This window comes from Notechis scutatus, chromosome 3, assembly GCF_049901735.1.
Source record: "Notechis scutatus isolate UNSWTSFEM ecotype Mainland chromosome 3, rNotScu1.2, whole genome shotgun sequence".
In the NCBI taxonomy this organism is placed as follows: Eukaryota; Metazoa; Chordata; class Lepidosauria; order Squamata; family Elapidae; genus Notechis; species Notechis scutatus.
In genome coordinates this window covers 18,738,882-18,765,325 of record NC_142011.1, presented here as the reverse complement: position 1 = coordinate 18,765,325, position 26,444 = coordinate 18,738,882, and the positions used below count along the sequence as shown (strand labels likewise).

Sequence of the window (26,444 nt, the reverse complement as noted above, 5' to 3'; positions counted from 1 at the left end):
CTGAAAATTTCAAGCTAAGAATTTCTAGAAGTTCCAAACCATGATTTATTTTATTTATTTATTTGATTTGTCAATAGCTTACAAGATAATAGGTATAAGTATAAACATGAGTAAGAATACAAATAAATGGGGACAATAGGACTGGGGCAATAGGACAGGGACAGTAGGCACGATGGTGCACTTATGCACACCCCTTTACAGACCTCTTAGGAATGGGGTGAGGTCAATAGTGGATAGTTTGAGGTTAAAAGAGTGAAGGTTAGAGGATGTAACAACAGAGTCAGGTAGTGCATTCCAGGCATTGACCACTCTGTTACTGAAATTGTACTTTTTGAAATCGAATTTGAAGCAGTTTACATTGAGTTTGTATCTATTATGTGCTCTTGTATTGTTGTGGTTGAAGCTGAAGTAGTCATTGACTGGTAGGACATTGTAGTAGATAATTTTGTGTGCTACGCTTAAGTCTAACTGTAGGCAGTGTAGATCAAGGTTGTCCAAGCCCAAAATCTCAAGCCTGGTGATATAGGGTATTCTGTTGCGAGCAGAGGAGTGTAGTACTCTTCTCGTAAAATACTTCTGGACTTGCTTGATTGTATTAATGTCTGATATGCAGTGCAGATTCCAGGCTGATGAGCTGTATTCAAGTATTGGTCTGGCAAAAGTTTTGTATGCTCTAGTTAACAATTCAATATTTCCGGAGGAGAAGCTTTGTAAGATTAGATTTACAACTCTTAATACTTTTTTGGCAATGCTGTTACAGTGAGCTCTGGCACTTAGGTCATTTGATATGAGAACTCCAAGGTTCTTGACACAGTGAGGATCATCAACGAAGTCATATCCACCTAGTTTATATTTAGTATACTGATTTTTTTTTTTACCAATGTGTAGGGCAGAGCATTTGTTGGTCGAGATTTGGAGTTGCCAGATGTTCGACGATGCAGACACATAATCAAGGTCGCTTTGAAGGATAGTAGCATTGTCAGTGGTGTTGAATAGTTTTACGTCATCTGCAAAGAGGACACAGTTGCTTATAAGGTGATCACAAAGCTCATTTATATAGAGGGTGGGTCCTAGAACACTGACTTGGGGGACACTGCTTTTAACTGGAGCAGGGTTTGATATAGTGCTCCCTATTTTTACCATTTGTTGCCTGTTTGACAGGAACACAGTAATCTACTTATGAAGGGATCTGGAAATGCCATAAGAGTTTAGTTTTAACAGTAGTTTGTCCTGTACCACTGAATCAAAGGCTTTGAAGAAGTCTATGTAAATTGTGTCTATAGCTTTACCCTGATCAAGTAGAGTATGTTTTTGCAGTGTAGGAGTTGAAGATTGCAGGACAATTTTTTCCTGAAACCAAATTGTTTTTTTGGAGAGTAGGTTGTTTGACTCTAAGTGGAGAGTGATGAATTGGTTAATGATTGATTCCATGACTTTGCACGTGACACAACACAGTGAGATTGGTCTGTAGTTTTCAACCAGACTGGGGTCACCTTTTTTGAAGATAGGGATGACCATAGCTAAGGAGCATAGGTTTGGTAAGGAGCTGGTTATGAATGATATCTCATATATAATTCTATATAATGTGGGGTTCCACTATGGCAGAGGAGAACTTTTTAAAGAAGTATGCAAATAATCCATCAGGGCCAATAGATAGGGATGGTTTTAGGTTACATAGTGCGTTTTCTACATTATCTTCTGTAAAGTCAATATGTAGTAGGTCATTACAGTTAGTTGTGGTACGACTAGGAAATGTGGGGCATGAACCATTGCTGTTTACAAAGACTGAACTGAAGAATGTGTTGAAGAGATTGGCCTTAACAGCTTCATTGTTGCAGTTTTTCCCATTTGGTCCTTTTAGGGGTGGGATGGTTTTTGAGTCTTTAAGTTTGGTGTTAACAAAATTGTAGAAGGCGCAGGTGGATTTTGTACGTAGAAGGTTTTTCTCTTGCTTGCGGTGGTATCTTGTGCGTTCTGCCTTCATCTGTCAGCATAGGGTGTTGTATTGGTTTTTAAAGTTTACTACGTAGCTAGTTTTGTTTTTACACCATAGCGATCTTTTTTTAAATTGAAGTTTCCTTATTTTTATGGGTAATTTGTTTTTCTATTCAGAGGTAAGCTCTGCCAACTTCATTGCAATTTATTCCCACATCAATGAATAAAGCTGGAGGAGAAACGTATAGTGTAATCCTCATTCATATGAACTAGTTCTACAAATTCTCATTAAAAAGAAACAACAGATATACAAGTCATAAAAACAACCTTATGTTTTGCACAGCATTTTCCATTGAGTTCATTCATAGAAATAGCAACTACTTCAACAATGCTGGAAGGTTGTATAATGATGCAATAAATTATTTTGTAAATATATTTTGCAGCTGGTATAGCATAGCCAAACATCTTTGCTATATATTCAGACTAATTTTACAACCTAAATCCACTTCCCTGCCTCTGAAACCGCTGTTTTCATTAAGTTACTTGAATCTCATTTATCCTTCCTGCTGTTATAAGAATAACATTTCATTTCTTTCCTTTTATGATACACCAACCAGCTGTAAGTTCTAGCTGATTCACAGCAATTATATATTAACAATTAAATCATTATTTTAAAAGCAAAGATGTGAAATACAAAACACCAAGAGAAAACAACAGAGAGACAGCAACAATTACAGGTATTTCATTGGCTGATGGCTGGTAAATAAAATAAAATGTAACTATACATTGAATATCAAAACAATTCTCGGCCCAAGGGCCATTTGAGGCTGGCATTTTGTTTGTCACTTTGCCAACCAGGTGTTCCTGAGATACTGCTTTCCAATGCAGTCCTCATGTATTTGGAATCATGATACCCCCAACCAAGTGGTACCATGATTCAGTTCTTTCTCCAGGTGAAAAACATCCAACCAAGTTACATTGCCATCTTCTGTCTTGAATGTAGGAAGCCCCACACACTTCTGGAACCTAGGAAAGATTTATTTTATTTATTTATTTGGTTTGTCAATTGCTTACAAGATAATAGGTATAAGTAAAAACATAGTTATGAATACATGGATACATATAAGAAAAATAAAAAAAATAAAAGAAACAATAGGTCAGGGACGGTAGGCATGTTGGTGCACTTATGCATGCCCCCTACAGACCTCTTAGGAAAGGGGTGAGGTCAATAGTAGACAGTCTAAGGTTAAAGTTTTTGGGGTTTGGGGAAAAAAACATAGTCAGGTAGAGTATTCCAGACATTGACCACTCTGTTGCTGAAGTTGTATTTCCTGCAATCAAGTTTGGTGTGATTAACCTTGAGTTTGTATCTATTGTTTGCTCTTGTATTGTTATGGTTGAAACTGAAGTATTCATAGACAGGTAGGACATTGCAATGTATGATTTTATATACTATACTTAGATCGGACCAAAGGCAGCATAGTTCTAGGGTTTCTAGGCCTAGAATTTCAAGTCTGGTGGCATAAGGTGTTCTGCAACGAGTAAAGGAGTGGAGAACTCTTCTTGTGAAATATTTCTGGACTTTCTCAACTGTGCTAATATCAGATACGTAATGTGGGTTCCAGACTGATGAGCTGTATTTGAGTATTGGTCTAGCAAATGTTTTGTATGCTCTAGTTAGTAGTGTAATATTGCCAGAGAGAAAGCTACGTAGGATTAGCTTAACAACTCTTAACACCTTTTTGGCTATGTAGTTACAGTGGGCTCTAGCACTTAGATCATTAGAGATGAGTACTCCAAGATCCTTGACAGAGTTTGGATCATCAACAAGGTCTTTGACTATTCAGCCTGTATTTTATTTTCTGATTTTTTTTTGCCAATATGTAAGACAGAGCATTTATTTGTTGAGATTTGAAGTTGCCTTTTGTTTGACCATTCTGACACATAGTTGAAGGGTAGCAGTATTGTCTGTGGTGTTGAATAGCTTTAGATCGTCAGCAAAGAGAACGCAGTTGCTCTTAATATGATCACAGAGGTCATTTATGTAGAGTATGAAGAGAGTTGGTCCTAGAACACTGCTTTGGGGGACACCACTGTTGACAGGTACAGAATTTGATAGGACGCTCCCAATTTTGACCATTTATTGTCTGTTTGACAGGAATGCTTCTATCCAGTTATGCAGGTGTCCAGAGATACCGTAAGATTTTAGTTTTAGGAGTAGTTTATCATGTACCACTGAATCAAAGGTTTTACAGAAGTCTATGTAGATTGCATCTATTGCTTTGCCCTGATCGAGTTATGTTGTCCATATGTTTTTGCAGTGTTAAGAGTTGCAGATTACAGGATAGATTCTCCTTCTCTGGGAATAAGGTTTTAAATAAATGACTCCTATGACAATTTGCATTCAACCATAGTTTCCTTTACCTCAGTGGTTTTCCTTAGTTTAATAGTTCCAATCGTTAGTTACAAGCTAATTTGAAATGAAAACATTTTCTTCAGTCTTTTCAATCATGAAAATGGATGCAATGAATCAATCAGTTCATGTGTTGGAACTTTAGTGAATATATTCTGAAACCTGCTTTATTGAATCAAGATCTTTATCTTTATTGAATCAACCAAATCTGGGTTGACTTTCTTGAAAATTTAACAATATGCTTGGTATTGAATGAAAGGATTCTATTTTTTCTTGACATTTTTAAAGGTAATTTTGAGAGTTACAGGCCATACTGTATCTTTTCCCCTCTCCATCTTATATTCTATCTTCAAGGTTGCACAGATGTTTCACCTAACAAAAAAAAATCCTAATTAGAACATAAAAAGAGCCTGGCTGGGTCAGATAAGAGCACATCCATCCATCCATCCATCCATCCATCCACTCTCCATCCATCCTTCAGTCTCTAATCAAATATCCCTGTGAAGTCTTTAATCAGAAACACGTTGCCTTTGAAAGCAATCTAATCATTATAAGAAGCAGAATTCTGGCATATATCTTTGCCATTTTTCTAGATTTCTTTTTAGACTAAACTAACAATATCTCCTGGGAGTAAATTGTCTAAAATAATCATGTAGTATATAAAGGAATAAGGTAGTCCTTGATTTACAACATTACAACATTCATTTAGTGACCATTTGCAGTTAAAATGGCCCTCAAAAAGTGACTTATGACCATTTTTCACACTTATAACCATTGTAGTATCTCCATGGTCATGTGATCAAAATTCAAATGTTTGGCAACTGACTCATATTTATAATGGCTTTCCTTCTGCAACCTGTTGAGAAGCAAAATCAATGGACAAGCCAGATTCACTTAACAACTGTGTTATTAGCTTAAAAACTGTACTGATTCACTTAACAACTGTGGTGAGAAAGATTGTAAAATGTCACTTAACAAATGTCTCAGTTCGTGACAGAAAATTTTACCTCAATTGTGGTTGTAAGTTGAGAACTAGCTGTATTTTATTTCATCTCTCTTAAATCTGCTAATCTCAGAATGCCATAGATGAAATTCTCATAACATTGTAGGACTTCGCTGGTGCAGTGGCCTGGAACTGTAGCTCTTGCTTCACAATCAGGAGGCTGTGAGTTTGATCCTAGGTAGAGGCAGATATTTCTCTCTCTGGGCATGTTGAGATTATATCTGATGAATATAACTCCACATTGGTGACAGGAAGGGTATCTGGCCAGTAAACTCTCAACTCCATTCAGTTGCCCAGACTCCACCCCACAAGGGATTATGGGGTCATTAAAAGAAGATAATGATTGCAGGACTTGGTTGGAAATTCTTATACAGGTAGTCTTTGACTTACAACAGTTCATTTAGTGACCATTCAAAGTTACAATGGTACTGAAAAAAAAGAGACTCCCGGACTTCCGGTTTGAGCTTCTTCAGCGACAGACCGAAACCTTGTCTCAGCGAGGTTTCGATCCGTACTCGCCGCTGGAGCTCCCCGAGCCGGCTGGTTTCAGGGCTAAGCCACCCCGTAGAGGTGGTGAAGAAGGGGGAGACTGCCTGCAGGGTTGAGGAGAGCTGCATCTCTCCTCCCCAGCTGGCCATTACTCCCTTTCCCGAAGGCGGTTGTAGCGGTGGTCAGAAATGGCCACCACAAAGAAGAACTCGACCGGAAAAGAATGTGCAGGAGGAAGATAAGAAGAGAAAGTTTTGGTTGACTGGGTCAAACAGCAAAAGCAACAAATAAGGTACCCTGGAATTGAAACTATTAAAAAAAAAACAATAACGTTGTTCCCTTAGAAGATTTTTAAGCTGCGAAGGAGAGAGAAAAGGGAAAAGATTTGGTTTTTTTTTCTTCTTCTTTTCCTATACTGACAGCTAAGAGACTTAAGCAAGAAATTGGGAAAAAATCCACTTTGTCATTAATAGGCATTTAATGCTGAAAATAAAAAGTCAAAGGGATAATAAAGATTTCTGGATTCTTTTCTTTTGAAAACAGGAAAGGAGAGAAAAAGAATAAAAGGGCAGGATATGGAAGGGAGGAGACTGCCTGGAATTAAAAAGAACTTACAGCAAAATCTCAACAAGACTTCCAAAAGATACATCTTAACTGAAACATCGCAACAAAATAGTAAAACCCCAGGAAGAGAACGTGGAAAAAGAAATAAGATGAAACAACTTGGGACTGTTTGGATTACTTGGTGATCTCTGGATTCTTGGTTATTGTATTTGAATGACTAAAATCAATTGGGTGGTTGTTTAAAACTGTTTAAAATGGCTCCACTTTTAGAAGAACTGAAAATGGAACTTAAAAAGTACAAAGAAGATGAACAAGAAGGGAGAGGTTCTTTTGGCTTCGTATTTCAGTTCTTAGAAATGGAGATTTGGAACTATGAGAAACAACAAGAAATGCCTGCAGAACAAGAAGATTGCGAAAAAGAAGAAGCCATCTTTAATGATCAAGTAATCTTAGGTGGGGGGGGAAAAAGGAAAGGGGTGAAAGAAAATGGAAAGTTTAAGATTGGGAAAAACAACCCAAAAAAAGATTAGAGTGAAAAATAAGTATAAAATCAGAAAGCAACAGAAGAGGGAAATGCAGAAGAGAGGATTAGAAGTAGAGAGACAAAGGGGTAAAAAGGGGAGGGAGAAGATGAGAGGAAAGCAAGAAAGGAAAAGAAGTTATAAAGGACAGAAACAAAATATAGAGGAACAGGGCCTATTTAGAGATAATGGGTGAAAATCTAATGGCAAAAAAGGGATTCTGCAAAGGTACATCAGATAGTTTTGTTATATTAGAAATAGAAATAATTTTAGAAAATATGAAATAATGCATCATTAAAATGTTTGATAAAATAGCTATCGTAATTCAGTGGAATGCTTGTCAATAAATAAACATAACAAAATGAATATTTAATGATTTACAAAACATATGTGAAGAGGAATAAGGGAAAAATTAACTATGGAGATTATATGTGTCTTTAAGGAAGTATGATATTTAATTGAAAAGAAATGTTAAAGATGTTAAGATTTTAATGATTATTAATGATAGAACTGAATTGGAATGGAATGAGGGTTTATAATTACATATATTTATAATCCTTTTTTAAAAAAGAATATAGTGTGTATTATAAGAATGTACCAAGCAAAATTCGATTGGAAGTTATGTATTATGTATTATATTGAAGGTCATAACCTTAAGGTATATATTGAAGTTTAAATAAGAGTTGAATGGATATAATTAAAAGATATAAAGGTGTCATACTCCAATTAGTAACTACAGGAGAAAATTTGTTTCATGAGAAAAGATAATATGAAATTGAAACAGAACAGACAAAAGTATAAATATAATGATTGGAATTGAGATGAGATAATCAAAATAAAATTGAGAAAATTAAAATAGGGGAAAAACTATATAGAAAATGTAGAATAGTATAAGATATGGAATAGAACACAAAAATGAGCATGAAATTGAGTTTGTGTCTGTATAAAGAAGTGATAACCCGGGACCATGCTATTTTCAAAAAAGATGTTTTACTTGTATTTTGTATGTATGAAAACCCAAATAAAACTTTATTTTTTAAAAAAGTGACTCCTGACTGTTTTTCACACTTATGGCCATTGCATCATCCCCATGGTCATGTGATCAAAATTCAGACTCTTGTCACCTGACTCATGATGGTTGCAGTGTCCCTGGGTCATGTGGTCCCCTTTGGTTACCTTCTGACAAGCTAAGTCAATGCGGAAGCCAAATTCACTTAACAACCATGTTACTAATTTAACAACTGCAGTGAGTCACTTAATAATTGTGGCAAGACAGGTTGTAAAATGGGGCAAAACTCACTTAATAAATGTCTCACTTAGCTTCAGAAATTTTGGGCTGAATTGTGGTCTTAAGTCAAGGACTATCTGCATCCTCTCTTATACAAATGCCCATATTTTGAGCTAATATGTTTTTCTATTAGCAATAACAATTATAATTATAATTACAAAAAACCCATTAATATATTTTGTTTTGGCATATCTTTCTTTCTAGCTCACTCATGATAAATATGAATAGATGGATGGTTAAATGGGTGGCTAGATGCATGGATGGGTGGGTGGGTGGGTGGGTGGGTGGGTGGATGGATAGATAGATAGATAGATAGATAGATAGATAGATAGATAGATAGATAACCAATGGTGGGATTCAATTTTTTTTACTACCAGTTCTGTGGGCATGGCTTGGTGGGCGTGGCAGGGGAAGGATACTGTAAAATCTCTAGTCAGAGGTGGTATTTGCAGATTCTCCGAACAATTCAAAATTTCCAGTACTGGTTCTCCATAACTGATCAGAACCTGCTAAATACCATCTCTGACAATATCTCTTTATTGCAGAACACATTTGGAAGAAAAATATTTTACTCTGTTTCTGGACAGATCGCTTCTCTAATGTTAACTTACCGCCTCGGTGCCTGAGGCACTCTGCAGGAATCAAAATTATGTTGTATAGCCTGAACTAATGTTTCATGATTTTCTAACTTCCTCAAAGCAGAAGAATATGTATCATATTCTACAAAGTTCTCTGTATAACTCCTGAAAAGCAAGCTGATGTCATTCTCAAAACAGACGAGGTTCAAATAAAATATCTTCTCTGCGTTCACTGAATCATTATGGATGAATTCTTTTTGCCCACAATGAATCATAGCTACTTCTTGAGATTTTTTTTAAGAGGACAAAGTCTTCAAAACTTCCACTTGATAGATACTTAGGTTGAAGATATATAGAAGAAAACAATTTCTCAGATTTTGGGTTAGTTATGATTGCTTGTGATATAATCACATGCACCTCCCTATCAGGATTTTAAAGAGAATACATGCCTATAAAACCTTGCATATAAAATAAATCAAAATACAATAGATATACCTATTGATAGCAATGTTTCCACTTATGAGATAGTCAGAAAGGACCATAATTTGTTTGTTTATTTATTTAATGGAATTTGTCAAACGAGAACAAAGTGCTGTTGAGTTTTCTCCAAACCAGTCCCTTAGATTTTGAAGCCATGATGTTCTTCTTCTGCCTGGACCTGGTTTGCCTTCAATCTTTCCTTGGAGGATTAAGTGAAATATGCTGTATTTTTTCGGGTATTGCATTACATGTCCAAAATGTTCTAACTTTTGCTTTTTTTATGGTTTTGATGATTTCCCTTGGTTTTCCCAGGTGGCTTAAAAGAGACTATCACCCAGCCCAAAAAAGGAACAAAGCACCTCTCGATCAGCAATCAGCACTCAGGTTAGCATAGATGAATTCAAAGGTTAACATCAGACCAACAATCAAGTAAACAAAACCCCAATCAAGATACTGTCAAGGAAGCAAACAGCAAACAGCCCAACTAAAGAATCTCTAAGATTACCCCTACCAACACTGACAGGCAAATCACCAGAATATAAACTGACAGCAAACTGTGCTCCTTACTAGCACTGATGATGTTACCTAGTTAGGGTAATGAAATGTCTGCAAGAAAACAAGCAAGCTCAGAAAATACTAAGGACCACTTCTATATTCATGCATGCTTAGTGCTAATTACTGTTCAATAGATATGCAAAAATTCAAATTCCATGTAGATTTATAAAAACAGTTTCCTCCATTTATTGATTGATTGGTTTGGTTTGGTTTTTATCCTGCTTTTGTTACTTTATGTAACTGAAGGTGGCAAACATATACTGTATAATATTATTTTCTCCTATTTCCCCCACAACAACCCTGGAGGTGGGCTGTTCCCTGGGCTGAGAGAACGAGTGACTGGTTCAAAGTCACCCAGCTACTTTTCCTTTTTCCCCTTTTCCCTTTTCCTTCTCCCTTCTCCCTTCCTCCTTCTCCCCTGCTCTCCTCTCCTTTCTAAAATGTTAATTTTAGAGGGGATGTTGAAACAGAAATAACTGTATAAAGTTAATGTTAATAATATTGCAGTTGTTTGATTGATGACATGATGTTTCGTAGGCATGAAATGTAATAATAGACTCTTTCTGTTATAGTGTCTGGAAGGGAACATCTCGCACTTTGAAACTGACTGCCATTTAAAGCAAAAGAAGGTGAGAAAGGGGAGCGAGGAAGCTTAATGAGATACCACTAAATGCTAATCTTACAGTAATTCTATGACTTTTTTTTTTTCAGAAGCTCATATACAGGGAGTCAACTTCACCAGTTACTCTCTGCTTCACCAGTTACTCGCTGTAGAATGATATGGCGGGAAAGACAAGGAACAACCACCCAAAGAAGCTATATTCTTCTTGAAAACATATCTAATTAATTTATAAAGTGATTGTGAGGAACAAACTTAGGTAGGCTATTTAACTCCTCAGAGAAAGGCTGAAGAACAAAAATAATGAAAGATATGAATAATGAAAGATATGAAGAAAGATTGCAGGATTTGGGTTTGGCTAGTCTAAACTCTAGAGAAAAAAAGGACTGGGGGGACGTGATATCTGTATTCCAATGTTTGAGAGGCTGACACAAAGAGGAGGAAAGTCACTTGTCTGAAATAGTATAGGATCTGTTGCCTGAGCAGTGAGTTGGACTAGAAGACCTCCAAGGTCCTTTCCAATTCTATTCTGATTGATTGATTAAATTAATGCTAAACCAAGACATTTTCCTTCTTTTTTTTTCTTATGCAGTTCTCATTCATTTCATTATGACAGAATTTGCTTTTGAAATTTCTTTTAAAATAGAAGAGAATGTTGGTGAATTTTCCTGGAAGAAATCTAGCAAATTCTCATTTTATTAATTACAATCTGGCCAAGATTTGTCCATAGGTAAGGATTCCTTGTTTTCTAAGATTGGATCCACCACAAGGCAGAAGATAACTATATTCAGTGATTTATTGGTAGCATACACCTCCCAAAATAAGATGTTGCCCTGGGTTAACTCCATTCTCCTGGTTTTACCACTTGATGTAGCTACACAAATCATTTTAATGCTTAGTATTTACAAGAAGTAATAGTCTTACAGAGTGTAAAGTGGCATACAGCCTTTAGTCCCTCCAGAACTTCTTGCATCTGATGGCATTAAGTGCTGCCTCAAAAACATTGCTTATTTTTTGGTTGCTGCCAAGCTCCAGATCTGCTCTTAAGCAGTGTAGCTACTGAGCTTGCTAGCCAAGCTCCTAAATCAAGTTTCGGACAGGAATCACACCAGGATGCAATAGTTACTTTAGCTTGAGGTCTTGATAGCTAAGTGACAACCTGCTTGCTTGTCGTCGTTGTAAATCTCCAGATGTCACTCCCTGCTTCCTTGACTGTTGTTGGTTGTGAAGTCTTGTCCAACTCATCGCGACCCCATGGACAATGTTTTTCCAGGCCTTCCTGTCCTCTACCATCTTCTGGAGTCCATTTAAGCTCATCCATGCTGCTTCAGTGATTCCATCCAGCCACCTCATTCTCTGTCATCCCCTTCTTCTATTGCCCTCAATCTTTCCCAGCATTAGGCTCTTCTCCAGTGACTCCTTCCTCCTCATTAGGTGGCCAAAGTATTTGAGCTTCATCTTCAAGATCTGGCTTTCTAAAAAGCAGTCAAGGTTGATCTCCTCTAGGACTGACCAGTTTGATCATCTTGAAGTCCAAGGTGATCATTCTTTGGCACTCAATCTTTCTTATGGTCCAACTTTCACAGTCATACATTGCAACTGAGAAAATCATAGACTTGACTATACATACTTTTGTTGCCAGGATGATGTCTCTCTTTTTAGTACGCTGTCTAGATTTGCCATAGCTTTCCTCCACAGGATCAAGCATTTTTTTAAAAAAATTTCTTGGCTGCAGTCACCATCTGTGGTGATCTTGGAGCATAGGAAAATAAAATATGTCGCTACCTCCCTTTCTTCCCATCTATTTGCCAGGAATTGAGAGGGCCAGATGCCATGATCTTAGTTTTCTTAATGTTGAGTTTCAAGCCAACTTTTGCACTCTGCTCCTTCACCCGCATCAAGAGGCTCTATAGTTCCTCTTCACTTTCTGCTTTTAGAATGGTATCATCTGCATATCTGAGGTTGTTGATATTTCTCCCGGCAATCTTAATTCCAACTTTTGATTCAATTAGCCCTGCCTTTTTCATGATGTGCTCTGCATTTAAGTTAAATAGGCAGTATACAGCCTTGCTGGACTCCTTTCCCAATTTTGAACCAATCAATGGTTCCCTGTCCAGTTCTCACTGTTGTTTCTTGACCCTTGACTGTTTGCTTCTCCCTTTCTACTACATAGCCACACTGTTAGCTTTTCCTTTTATCAACTAATGGCACAGTAGGTTGATGTTGCCTATGGATAATAGCATGTTTCTGAAAACACTGGGGGATGGCTCAATTAGTCAGATAACTGGGATGCCAATATGGATACTTCCTCTTCCTCCCTCCCCGTCTTCTCATATTTCTCAGTCTGAAAACTTTTATGTCCTTTTGGAGGAAAGGATGAGCTGGGCTTCGCCTTGGGGAAGTGGAGTGGGAAGCATTTCACCTTGGCTGCTGCTACTCCGAAGCACATACAGGAATCATACTGTCACTTCCTCACATATTTCACATTATGAATATCCTGTTCTTTCATTGTACAACCTCCACCTACTAGCAACTTTTCTGGTTTCCTACAATCCTCTCCAGTGTCTCAACTCCTAACCCTAACTCCCAAGGGAAGACTTATTGCAGGTACTTCTGACATGGGAGTTTTCAATAATCATGTTACTGTTGCTAGTAAAAGAAGCCTTGCCCTTGATAAATTCTTTGAAAGATTGCTCTTTCCTGGAAAAAAATTAGGATCAATTTCTCTTCCCACATTATTGACAGAGATTTTTGAAAAGTCATTTGTGCCGAGCTCTAAAATGAATCAGTGTGGAGACAAAAAATGGTCACCTTTACTTTTAGATATTTTAACCACCTGATAATATGGTGATCTCTTTGAATCTCTCATGAAACTTAAACAGTAAGTTTCTGTGACTTAACTGATTACTTCCTTTGTAATTTTAATTATTTATTTGCATCTTCTTCTCTAGTTTTCTTTCATTTCCATCATGAGCCTAGTAAAACATCTTTGATTTTTTAACCTTTTTCTTTTGTTATCTTCTACTTTGATTTTTAAATTGCAGCATCACAACTTGTTTAAAGATGTGCTGATAGCATTTCATATGTGAATTTCCACAACCTATCTTTTTTACCATAATCATATTTTTGTTTAACAGCTACGTCTGAAAGAGTTTAAAGCTTGGGTTGACTCAACGTCATCCCAACTTTGCATTAGGTTATTTAGATTACTGGGTGTCAGGTACAGAGGAGAAACTATGTGTATCATGGCATATTGCAAACTCTGTGAACTTCATAAAAATAATTCTAGACTTTAAAAAAAAAAACAAGCAAGGAAACAAACAAAAAACATTCAAAGAAAAAATGTTGCTAAATTCATAAACAATCCAGGGATATTATCAAAGATCTATCAGAATTGTAGCACCTCAGCTGAAATTACTATGAAATATTATGGAAAGTATCACCATGGGGAAAAAAAATAAGCCCAGAGATAATATGCTTATGTGGGAAAAATAAATGTACCAAGCAATCTTAAGAGGAATCCTTGTTCGAATCATTGGACCAAGAGCATTAAATTACTGGAAGCCATGAAGGAAAGCAGTCTTGAAAGTGTGCTCATGGATTTTGTTCTTGTAAAATCACTAAAACATGCAAGCCTTCTTATCAGATTCCACCTAAAGCTCCTTATTCTGTTATAATAGCCTGGATTCTTTTGGGGAGAGATAACTATTTCAGATAATCCTTTTTCGTGAACAAGTGACTTAACAGAACACTTTGATGCAGAATGAAAGCTACATTTCTTCTTTTTTTTCTTCATCAGTCAAGATAATTCATTTATGGAAATACAAAGCAGTCAGTTCCCATGTTATACTTGTATATGTATATTTGGCAAAGAAAACCTGGAAAATCAAGGTTGATTTAAATAAATGATTTTATATCCTTTAAATAACTTTTTCCCTATTCTGACAAGTCTTTTAGAAATACAAAATTGAAGAAGAGGGGAAAGAGTCTTTTTGCTGAAGTGGCGAGGCATCGGATTTTCCTTGACAATGCAAAATTATCATTTTGGTACAAGGTCTGGAGCACGGGTGTCAAACTCGTGGTGTCACGTTGCCATCATGTAATGTTTTGCAATGTTTTTTTCCCCTTCACAGAACTGGGGTGGGCATGGCCTTCACATAATGTATCCGGCCCACAGCCGCCAGTTTGACACCCCTGGTCTGGAAGGAGGTTTCTTTCAGTTATCTCCCCCAGGACCAGCCAAAGTGCTTTCAGGATCATTTCTGGAACTGGTCAGCCTGGAAGAGCTGAGTGAATGCCACTGAAGCGTATTGGCCTGCATGTTCAGGTGGGAAGAGGCATGGAGAACTCAGCAATATGAAATAAAATGTCTTTTCTTATCTGGGGAGTTCTTGGTATGTTCTCTGAGTGAACAGGGGTGCGATTCAACCACTATAACAACCGGTTGGGTGAGAGTGCACTTCATGCGTGCTCCGCATTTTAAAAAACTAATATTTACCTTCAACTGCAGCTGAAGAAAACAGCGAAGGCATGGCAAACAGCTCTGCCACACAAATCAGGTGTGCTCTATAAAAAGAAGGAAGAAGAAGGAGGAAAGAAGAAGGAAGAAGGAAGAAGGAAGAAGGAAGAAGGAAGAAGGAAGAAGGAAGAAGGAAGAAGGAAGAAGGAAGAAGAAGAAGAAGAAGAAGAAGAAGAAGAAGAAGAAGAAGAAGAAGAAGAAGAAGAAGAAGAAGAAGAAGAAGAAGAAGAAAGAGGAAAGAAGAAGAAAGAAGAAAGAAGATGATGATGATTGGAATCACCAAGTTTGGGAGACACTCTTGGTCAAACCTTTAAGAGAAGCTCCTCTCAGCATCAACTGTTGTGCAAACTGTAAAGAACCATGCTGATAGGAACTCTGAATGACATTGAAGCAAAGCAAAATGGACCTTTTGTGTCAGTCTTCAAAGCAAAGGGGCCACTGTGGTTTCACAAAGCAGTGTATTGAAGAAAAGCACTCCTTCAAAGCTATAGAGAGACCAAACACCTGCATAAAGGGAGTGACAATTAGAAAGTAGAAGCTAAGAGTGGGAAGAAAGCAAAGAAACCTGGGCTTTGATATCATGTAGTTAGATTTGCTGTGATCTTTTGAAGAAATGTAGGAGATTACTGAATCAGGTGATTATCTTGTTTGTCCCCTCGAACAAGAGTGGCTGTATCACTCCTGAGTATTCCCATGAATTGAAGTAGACCAAATATTACTGGCTTAGCTATCACTAATTCTGTGGAGAAGAATTCTCTTGAATTTTTTCACACTTTCATTCAACTATATTTTATATCATAATTACACATATTTAATTATATAACTTGGATAAGGAGCTTTGATGATAATAGTTTGCTGTTTTTTGTTTTGCTACTGAAATCAGTGGAAACAAATAGATATTTTCTCCCATCAATTACCATATTTTAATTTTATCCAACATCTAACACATTATCTTAGTACGTAGTTACCAACAAACTTAAATTAAGGCCATGAGAATTTGAATTGGAACTAACTATAATGCTACAAATATATGTTGAACAACTTTGATGTTCATTTCCTTTTCTTTTTGCAGCCCTGTTTATATTCTCATTTTCTTTCCTAAGCAGTTGATTAAGAACTAATGTCATGCTGTTGCCCCTACTGTTTTCTTAGCCAATGCTAGTATTAAATCCTCTTCCATTTAATTACTGACTTTGCTAAATATTCTGTGTTGCCTATCTCTTGTTTTAACTTTGAGAATTTCTAAATTAAATTGGAATAGCATCATTTGTAATTTATTCCTATTTTCAGTTTGCATCTTTTCTTCTCTTGTTTATAAACCAAGGCACATATACTCATGGGAATGTGGATGTGGTTGCAGCTGAATCAATATCCTTTTTTGTGTGCAGCTTTTAAATTAATATGCATTTCTCACGTTTTATCTGAAACAGGCTGCTTTGTAATTATGGTGAGGTGTTAACCTTCAGGCACTCTCAACTGCTGGGAGATAAACACCTAATGATTTTATTAACACCAAACAATAACTGTAACTGGTCTGCTTAACTCTGAGACCTACTACAAGGCAGAACATCACATAGAATTACTAGCTATAATATACATATTTCACCTTTTTAGCTTTGCATTCTGATTAACTCAAGACCCTTTCTTGATTCAGAAGTGATTCTGAAAGCTTATAATCAGATGCTACTAACACTTAATCTATTAACCCATGCCACAGTACTTATAATTCTCAAACGTATAAGACATCCTTTCCAAGTACATGGGTTGTAAGTGTTATAATACAGGGAGTTTATCCTGTGCAGACGGGTTCAGAGATAAACTTGAAGAAGGAATACAAGAACTGTTAAACAAACAGAATCACTTTGTACCATGAGGTGGGTGGCAAATAAATAAAGTCAATTTAAACCTCACATGGCATGATTGAACCTTGATTTTGGCACTGGAGAAGTTAAATCATGTCAAAAAATATTTCCAGAAGTTATTTATGAATGGTTTCTTTTGAATCTGGTTCGTCTCTAATTTTAATGCCTTCATTGCATCACTGCCCTACACTTTCAAGCGTAATTACTGCTGTACATTCAAATCTATAGATCTTGAATTGTTTGCAGTTTGTCTATGCCCTGCATTTTTTCATTAAGTGATTTAGAACTTTCCTACATATAACACTCCAGTTATGTTCTAAGATGGTGCAGTAACCTCCAACACCTACATCTGTTTTTATTTAATGCACACACATATTGAATATATTAAACACATATTGCTGGAAACAGTTCATCAGTTTAGCTGTAGCCTCAAAATATTTAACTTTTCCTATGGCATATATGGGAAGATCAAACTGGTCTCCTAATATGTTGCAATGGAACCATTGTTATGGTTTTGGTTGAGTAGATGTTCATGGCTTGGTTGAATGTAAGCTTGGGATTTTCAAGAAGTGTCCTCTTCAAACTTCTGTCCTTGATGTGAGACATAGTTTTACCACTCAACATCAAATGTCTCTATCCTGACATTCACAGTCTCTTAGAAACATCTTTCTCATTCTGAACTACTGCTTTTCAAACAGTGGGATTTTCTTTGGTTCATAGTAAGTTAATAATGCCAGCAGGGTCTCCCTCAGAATGCTCCTTGTTCCCTCTGAATATACATTTGCATAAAATTAACAATTTCTACACCACCATCTCCTCTGATGCGGTGATCGTCCTGTCTGCAGGCTTCTTGGATGCTTTGGTCACAGTCAGGTAAAGCTTTAACTTCAGCACCCACCTGTGCCAATTTTCTCTCAGGTTCCCAGTTAGCATAAATTCTGAAGGAGCAAGAGGTAAAAGGCTTTCTCTTCCCTGGGGTGTCTGTTACATTCTTTCTTTCCTGGGGTGACTGTTACATTTTCTCCCAGGCAACCTGCTCTGATCTTGTGTTTGGATGTTGGCCTAGAGGCCCTTGAATCAGAAAGTGTAGCCAAGCAAGTTAGCATGTCAGCAAATAAACAACTGTAAACTAGCTGATTAACTCTTGAGTCCTACTTCTACCAGTGAACATCCAATAAAATGAGCAATTGTATTTATTTATTAAAGGTGTAATAACAAGCATCACATTACTTTTGAGCATTTGAAGCTTTCTAAAGTTCTCTGGCAATTTTAAGATGTGTCCTGGTGAGGAAATCTGGGAGTTTACGTCCACATATATAAAAGTTGACAAGTTTGAGAAACACTACTGTGAGAGGGGAGGAATGGAAGACAACAAACATGAGTAAAAATATAGCAAATACATCATAAATGTAAATGACAAAAAAGGAGAAAAACATCTTGGTGTTTGGAACCTCACGCTTGGAAGAGAAATGGGAAAACTGTGTAAGCATCTGTAAATATATATTTTAAGCCTTAGAATCATGAGGTTATTGTGGGTTATGCAATCCAGGTTATGATGTGTCTGTGACTGCTTTCAGTGTTGAGTTTTTATAGCTTCTGTATTAATAGAAAGCAGGCACTGAAATCTTAATACTCTTCATAGGAGCAGAATCTCTATAATTCTCATTACAGTAGAACCTCTAGTTACGACCATAATTCATTCTATAACTTTGGTCACAACCTGATTTGGTCATGACCCAAACCTAATTTTGGAAGTTTGGCACTTACAAAAAAAATGGCATGGAAGGGGAAATTGTCCATGGCATCAGAACCCGATTTGGTCGTGGTCAGAAGCATTCGTGACCAGAGGTTCTACTGTATATTTCAATGGCTCAAAAAAATTCCAGGAAGCTGAACAGAAGTCGTATATAACATGAAGCAATGCTGAAAGCTTCAATGGCCCTTCTTTAATATCATGCAAAAAATGCTAATTCTGTCTAGTTGAACATAAGGCAAAACATAACTAAGGTAGTTGCTGTAATTGAACTACAGAACCTTAACTGTTCTTTGTATAAAATCCATGTTTCCTTTCAGGCTACATTTGGATTAATTCAAGTTTCTCTATTCCTTTTTTTAATTACATGAGATCTGTACAAAGCCTTAAAAACACAAGAGGGAAGGGGAAGAAAAAGAAGATGGAGCCTTAAAAATATGAGGACTACTTTATGGTGATATTCTGTTTGCTAGATTTGTATCTCACATTTCTTCCAGAATTGCAAGGTGCTATACAAAACACTGTCTTTATTCTCTGTAACAAAAAAAACCTATAAAGTAGATTAATTGACTGAGAGTGACTGGCCCAAAATCACCCAGGCCATTCCCAAGGGTGAATTGAAAACTGTGTTTTTTCAGTCTTGGTCTAGATTGGTAGATTATTTAAACCAGCAAATTTCAATATACCTATTCAGTCTTGGTCACTGTTAAACCAATAAAGACTATAATTACTTGATGAATTTATGAATAAGAAATGCACTGATTCTTAACAGTCAATTGCAACCTTATTATATATGAGAGGAAAACATGAAACACCAGATATCTGTCAAAAGCTAAAATTATGAACTATTGGATAGTTACTGGAAAAAACAAAGTTAAGAGATTGCTCATCACTTAATGAAGAGTTAGAATTATAGAATTGGAAGTTATTGCAATGATCATCTAATCCAACACCCTGCTCAATGCAATATCCATTAGAACATTTTTGACAGATTATTATCCAGCTTCAATATGAAGACTTTTAATGAAGAATTCACCACTGTATATGGCAACCTATTTCCCTGGTCACAGCCCATACAGTTCAGAAGTCACTTTTGATCTTGAATTTAAACTTCCTTCCTTATAGTTTTAAGTGAATGGTTCTGGTCCACCCTTATGAGCAATGCAAATTAAGTTCACTCCCTACATAATGTGACAGTCCTTCAGATAATTGAAGACTGTTATTGTTTATGTCTCCTCAAGGCTGTCTCTTCAGTAGACTAAACAATTTAAATATTTTTTGTAGACTTGGTGTCCAATCCCTTGACCATCTTGATAGCTTTCTCTGAACTTGTTCAAGTGGTCAACAACATTAAGTATCTGGAGGTGCAAATAACTAACAATCTGAACTGGTCTCTCCACACGTCAATAAAGTGTGCAAACCACCATTTTCATTTCCTGCATCGGATGAGGAGAGCACATCTTTCTTTTCTGTCCTGGCCACTTTTTACAGAGGCACAATTGAGAGTGTTTTAATAAACTGCATCACTGTTTGGTTTAGTGGCAGCAACACCTCAGATAAATAGTCCATACAGGAAGTGGTAAAGACAACTAAGAAGATTATAGGAAGCTTACTTTCTGTTATTCAGGATACTGCTTATAAGCCCTATATACTTAGACCTCAAAGCATTGTTAGACACCCCACACACCCACTTTACAGTCTGTTTTTGTTTCTCCCTCTGAGAGGAGGTTTCAGAGTATTTCTAGCAGGACTACCAGATTCTGTAACAGCTTTGTTCCCTATGCCATCTGTTGGCAAACTTGCAAGATTTATTTTTATTGCCATGTACATGCATACATCCAAACTAGATGGTGTTGTTTCTCTGTGTCATATAATATATGTGGGTATATGCATAATTTTGTATTTATTTATGTGTTTTGTCATGTTTATATAGTGTATATTGCATGGTGACCCTTTGAGAGCCGAATACAACAAAATTTCATTTTAAGCTAATTAGTGTACATTCAAAGTGACACAATTATTCTAAGTCTCCTAAGTTGTTGATCTGTGGTGCTCAGAACGGGATACATTTCTCCAAATGAGTCTTACCAGGGAAGAATAGATTAGAACAATTACTTCCAATAGTCTGAAATCTATTAACAGACCACAAGATAGCCTTGCTTTTTATTTATTTACTAAATTTGTACGCCACCCATCTCACCTATAAAGTGGCTATAATCAGCTTCATCACACTTTTGGCTCTTATTAACTTGCAGACAACAAGGGCACAAAAATCCTTTTTACTTACATTACTGCCAAAGTTGGTCTTTCTTTCTCATGTCAATTTTCTCCTATCTGAACACAAAATTTAAATTCTATTAATTTCAGTCCAAGCCTCACGCCTGTCTATCTTTTTTTTTTTTTTAATATCCCTGACCATTCTCCTCCTCTTGAACTTCTGGAAAAGAAATTGCATACTGAAAATAGTTCTGCGAAAAGTGGAGCCAACAACTGCAGTGGAATGGAAAGCCAGAGAATAGACCAGGTCTTTGTAATTACTCTCTGGACAAGGAGAGCATTTGTGACTGCCCACAAATGTTTCAGGCAGTTGTTCCTCATGAGGTGACAACAAGACAACAATCTCTGTTAGGTTTAGACCTCTGGGAGATGAGATTACTCAACCTGAAGGCAATGCATTTAAAAATTCATTGAGTTTTTTTTTAATTATCTTCAGAAATTGCTTGTTAACTGTTAGGAACATTTGGATCAGTAAGTTTTACAGCCCAGGTGACAAGATAAATTTCCTTCCTCCCTTAGGATAGAAGTTTTAAATATAAATACAAAGAGATTGTTAATGAACAACCAAAGGACAATTAAAACTTTGATCTGGATAGTTATAAAGGATTAAGGATCCAGAGGAATTTGAAATAAGATTTTGATTTTTTTTATATAAGAATCCTTCCCAATGGAAATTACTTTTGTTTTGAATTCTTAAGAAGAAAAGGATAGGATGGGACTATGAAATTTGGACACTAGATGGAACTAGAAGGAATTAAAGATTACAATTAATGAAGATTAACTAATAAAGCAAAATATTTTAACACTGGATATATTGAAGGATATTTCTGAACAATGGACCTAGATGTTAATTTTAAGAGTGTCTCTCTCTATAGATAAACTGTGTCTAAAATATGTTATGGCAGAGGAAGAAGTTTTTCCAAATAAGACTGAAATTGATCTGAAAGTAAATTTTAAAATCATAGGCTACAAGAATAATATGGGAAAAGATGCTTGTGAGAGATTATGCCCATGAAGAGGATGCTGGTCTGATGGACTACAGTAGTTTCCCGGGAAGGAAGGAGCACATTGCAGAAAGTGGGAAAGATGAGGAAGCAGGATAGGAGAAGAGGGCAAGGATAATTACTTCATAGAATATCTCATGGTATATCTATTATGGTAAGAGTTGTTAGGGTTTAGTCTGTCAAGATTCATGTCAGCTAAGCCCAAGAACAATATAGAGCAATTAATCAAAATTAAGTTCTTTATTTGCTTACACTTAACAGACAGAATCTTGCCGGATTAAATCTGAAGATGAACAACATTATTGAAATAATGCTTCTCCAACTTTTCCTGCAATCACATCTGGAAAAAAAACAACACTCTTTTCTTTGCTTCCTCTATACTAATTTTCAATATTTTCCTCTAGTCTCTTGGAACTGCCATAATTAGCTTGGGGAAGGAGAAATCAATAAATAAAAAGTCAAACAAGTCACAACTTCAAATCTCAAAAAACATGCTCTGCCTTACATATTGGCAAAAAAGATCACAAAATAAAATACAAGCTGAATGGACATGACCTTGTAGATGACCCCCACTCTGTCAAGGACCTTGGAGTACTCATTTCTAATGATCTAAGTGCTAGAGCTCACTGTAATAATATAGCCAAAAAGGCAGTAAGAGTTGTAAACCTAATCCTGTGTAGCTTTTTCTCCAGTAATATTGTACTAGAGCATACAAAACATTTGCTAGATCAAATCTTGAATACAGCTCATCTGTCTGGAACCCACATTGCATATTGGACATTAACACAATCAAGAGAGTCCAGATATATTTCGTGAGAACAGTCCTCCACTCCTCTACTTGTAACAGGATACCTTATGCCACCAGATTTGAAATTTTAGGTTTAGACAACTTAGAACTATGTCAACTTTGGTCTGACCTAAGTGTAGTACATAAAATTATCCATTGCAATGTCCTACCCATCAATGACTACTTCAACTTCAACCACAACAATACACGAGCACATAATAGATACAAACTCAAGGTAAACTGCACCAAACTCAACTGTAGGAAATAGACTTCAGCAACAGAATGGTTAATGCCTGGAACATTCTACCTGACTGTGGTTTCTTCCTAAACCCCAAAAACTTTAACCTTAGACTGTCTACTGTTGACCTCACCCCCTTCCTAAGAGGTCTTTAAGGGGTGTGCATAAGTGCACCAAAGTACCTACCATCTATGCCCTAATTCTATTCTTATTTTATTCTTATCCATTTCATGTATTAATAATCATATTTATACTTATATATGTTATCTAATACATGCTCGACAAATAAAATAAATAAATAAAATAAAATAAAAATAAATTGATGTTTGCTTAACTTAACTTTCAGCTGCTATCACCCTCCAAATGATGAGTCCAAAATAACCTTAAACATTCCTGATGCATTTCTGACCTCTTAGGAAACTATATCCTGGTGAATTGAACCTGTTTCTTGATGAAAAACAGATTATTTCAGTCATCATGACTTTCTATCAAATTCACACCAAATAATATTTTTCCCTGCTACACCCATTAGTCAAGGCAATTTATCAAAGATAACCATTACTAGTGAACTGTTGTCAAAACTGAGTAACTGATCCTGAATGTCATATCAAAACCTTCCTAATCGTACTTGAAAGTTCAGATTAAATCCTTTTATTTCAGTTAGGCTTTGGCCAACCTCGAAATGTGCTTCAAATTCACTCCTTGGGAGTTGTTTTGAAGGACAGGTTACACAGACGCTTAATTGGAGGCAATATTTTATAGAGGGAGGCATAAATTCACTGACTCATAACAAGAACAGATCTTTACTTATCTGTCCCAATGGCCTAGAGATAAATGATGAAACTAATGATTAAGCAAACCATCATAATATCAATAACAGCATATGCAGGACATAAGGGGAAATTACTTTGCTTCATTTACTTAACAAGTGAAGTTTACTTTTAACAACCTGAAGTCATTAACATCTAGTTAACCAGTCAAGGTTTTAATAGACTTTCATATACTACATCAAAGCTACATCAACATAACAGTTTTTAGATTCCTTACAATCACTGAGGAAATAATTATGACAATTGCTTTAAAGAAATAGAGAAAAAAGATAAAGTGCATAAGAATGTGCATTCATATCTACTTTTTTTTTTACTTTGACCAAAAAGCATCTCAGCTACAGTTTATAGCAGCAAAACGTGCATCATAATAAAGTTCAAAGTGGAATTAGGATTTAAAACCTAAGGGGAAGAATTTGAAAGACACATTGCATTATCCATTCAATAGGGCCATGTCAGTGGTCACTCGATGTCAAGAACAGAAATTAAACTTTAAGTCAAGGCTCCACAAGAAATTGATGCAGCTCTGTGAGTGACTAAGGGCAAAAGAGTTAATTCAAGTATAGCCAATGTTGTATTGTTGGGAGAAATATCCATCTGGTTCAGTTCCAAGCCAGGAAAAAGACACTGGAAACATGGAGGCTGATTGGAAAGATGGTTTAATGATGAAACAGAACTACATAGGTTCTGGGCAGCTGACCACATGGAGTTAAGTGTGTGGGGTGTATGTATATCTTCTCTTGGGTTTTGCACTTGAACTTCCTGTTCCTGAACATGTATTCTATTGGCTGTTGTCAGACTCCCATGGGGCCTAGGAGTTTGTCTGAGTTAAGTTTGGTTGAAGTTTCTAAGAGTGATATAATGAAGGCTTGTTTCTAAGGGTGATGCAATGCAGGCTACTTCAGCAGTTTGAGTCTCACTAGCTCAAGGCTGATTCAGCCTTCCATCATTCCAAGGTTGGTAAAATGAGGATCCAGATTGCTTGTGGGCAATATGCTGACTCTGTAAACTGCTTAGGGAGGGCTGTAGAGCACTGTGAAGCAGTATATAAGTCTAAGTGCTATTGCTATTGTGTTGGGCAATTCCCATTGTGGCTGAGGGCTAATCCTACTTTTGTTGGATCTTGGATGAGGGTGTTTGCTTATGAATATAGCTAGCTATCTCTTTATCCCTTAAATGCTGAAATCTGTTGAAGGCTATTAAGAAAGGTGGGAGCTGCTTTCCAAGGGCATATTTCTCCATTTCTCATCCAGGGAAATATAATGTTCTGCCTTTTTAATATTTCTCAAAATATTCCGTTCTTCTAGGAGAGGGGTGGGTGCTAACTTTCTACAACATCACTAGAGTTTTACTTCTTGATCAGGGGCTCTTGGACATTTCTTCTCAGCTAACAGAATTGCAGGCCTGAAAAAGTTTGAAAAGCCGTGGTCTGAGGAATGATTGACCCATTCAGAAAAATTACTATGTATATTATGCACAAATTAATTTAATGGCAATGTTATATTTTCCCCTTTCTGTAATATTGCACATGGAACCTTCTTGGAACTGCTGAAATGACTATGTTGTAAATCATCAGTCCACAGTACACTGATGATATTACCTAGTTTGGGTAATGAAACATCTGCAAGAAAACAAGCAAGCTCAGGGAACACCAAGGACCTCTAATTTCAACACTGAGCTACTTATATTCTTTATTGTGACTGGAAATCTCCATAGACTATTGCAAACTCCCCAAGAGACTTTGTTTTTCAATTGTGAAATATGACATAGACCAAGCTGAATCTACGGTATCAGCTTTTGTCCTTGCTGTTGTCTACATGCTAAGTATTGGCAATCTCAAATATTTAATATCAGTGTTTTAAATATAATGTGAATCTGTCAAACATTCTCTTCTCTTTTCTTAAAAGGCTGATTTTGCATGATAGACATTCACTTAGCTTATTTTACTGACTAAGTATTAAAAATTCAGCTGATTGCTTGATCCCAGGAGCTATTATCTAAATGGATCTTCAATATTGACAAAACAAAGTACTTCCTGCATAATTAATATAATTAATATATGGAATTCATTGCCACAAGACATATAGTGTTCATTAGCAGAAATGACATCTTGAAAAGCTGAGTTTGTACAAGATAGGTATATTTTTGAGTATTATTCTTTACATTTAAGAAAAGTTAGGGTCTGAATCACAGATCACCATGCACTGGGAACAACTAGCAAATTATTTTGGCCATGTATTGAGATAAATTAGCTCCTTTCTTCTCAGCCTTTTGGCTAAGTTCAAGTATAGCCCATGTGGTTCATTCTTGGTTCAAATGTGCCATGTGAATCCAAAACATTGTTGCATCACCCATCATACAGCTAATCATGGTTAAGTATTTTGTGTAAACACAGCCAGAGAGGTCACAAATTAATACACACATTACACATGTATAAGTTCACTCCATAGTTCAATATTTAAGTATTAAGCAAGAAAGCCAAAGCCTCTGATTTGGGCATCTGTTGCTGGATAGATCCATTCTAAAATTCAGAGGAGAGCTTAAAAACCTGTTGACACAAGCCCTCCCTGGATCAGATTCCTCCTGATGTTAAAATTTTTACAATCCAAATAATCATATATGCCAGCCTTGCTGATGATGCATCTGAAGCATGGCATATCCAAAACACAAAACAGCTCAGAGAAGGCTGAATTTCAATTAAAAAACAATAAGTGATGGACAACATTCCAATG

The 26,444-nt window shown here is 36.4% G+C and overlaps 1 long non-coding RNA gene across 1 annotated transcript in view; it reads left to right on the top strand.

The window, feature by feature from the left end:
• LOC148131090 (uncharacterized) overlaps positions 1-11,006 on the top strand; it is a 51,989-nt gene extending 40,983 nt beyond the window's left edge. Inside the window, exons 2-4 of the long non-coding RNA XR_015748316.1 lie at positions 9,584-9,655; positions 10,399-10,455; positions 10,538-11,006. This is a non-coding gene — a long non-coding RNA (uncharacterized LOC148131090). The remainder of the gene's footprint in view (positions 1-9,583; positions 9,656-10,398; positions 10,456-10,537) is intronic.
• The last annotated feature ends 15,438 nt before the right edge of the window (positions 11,007-26,444 follow it).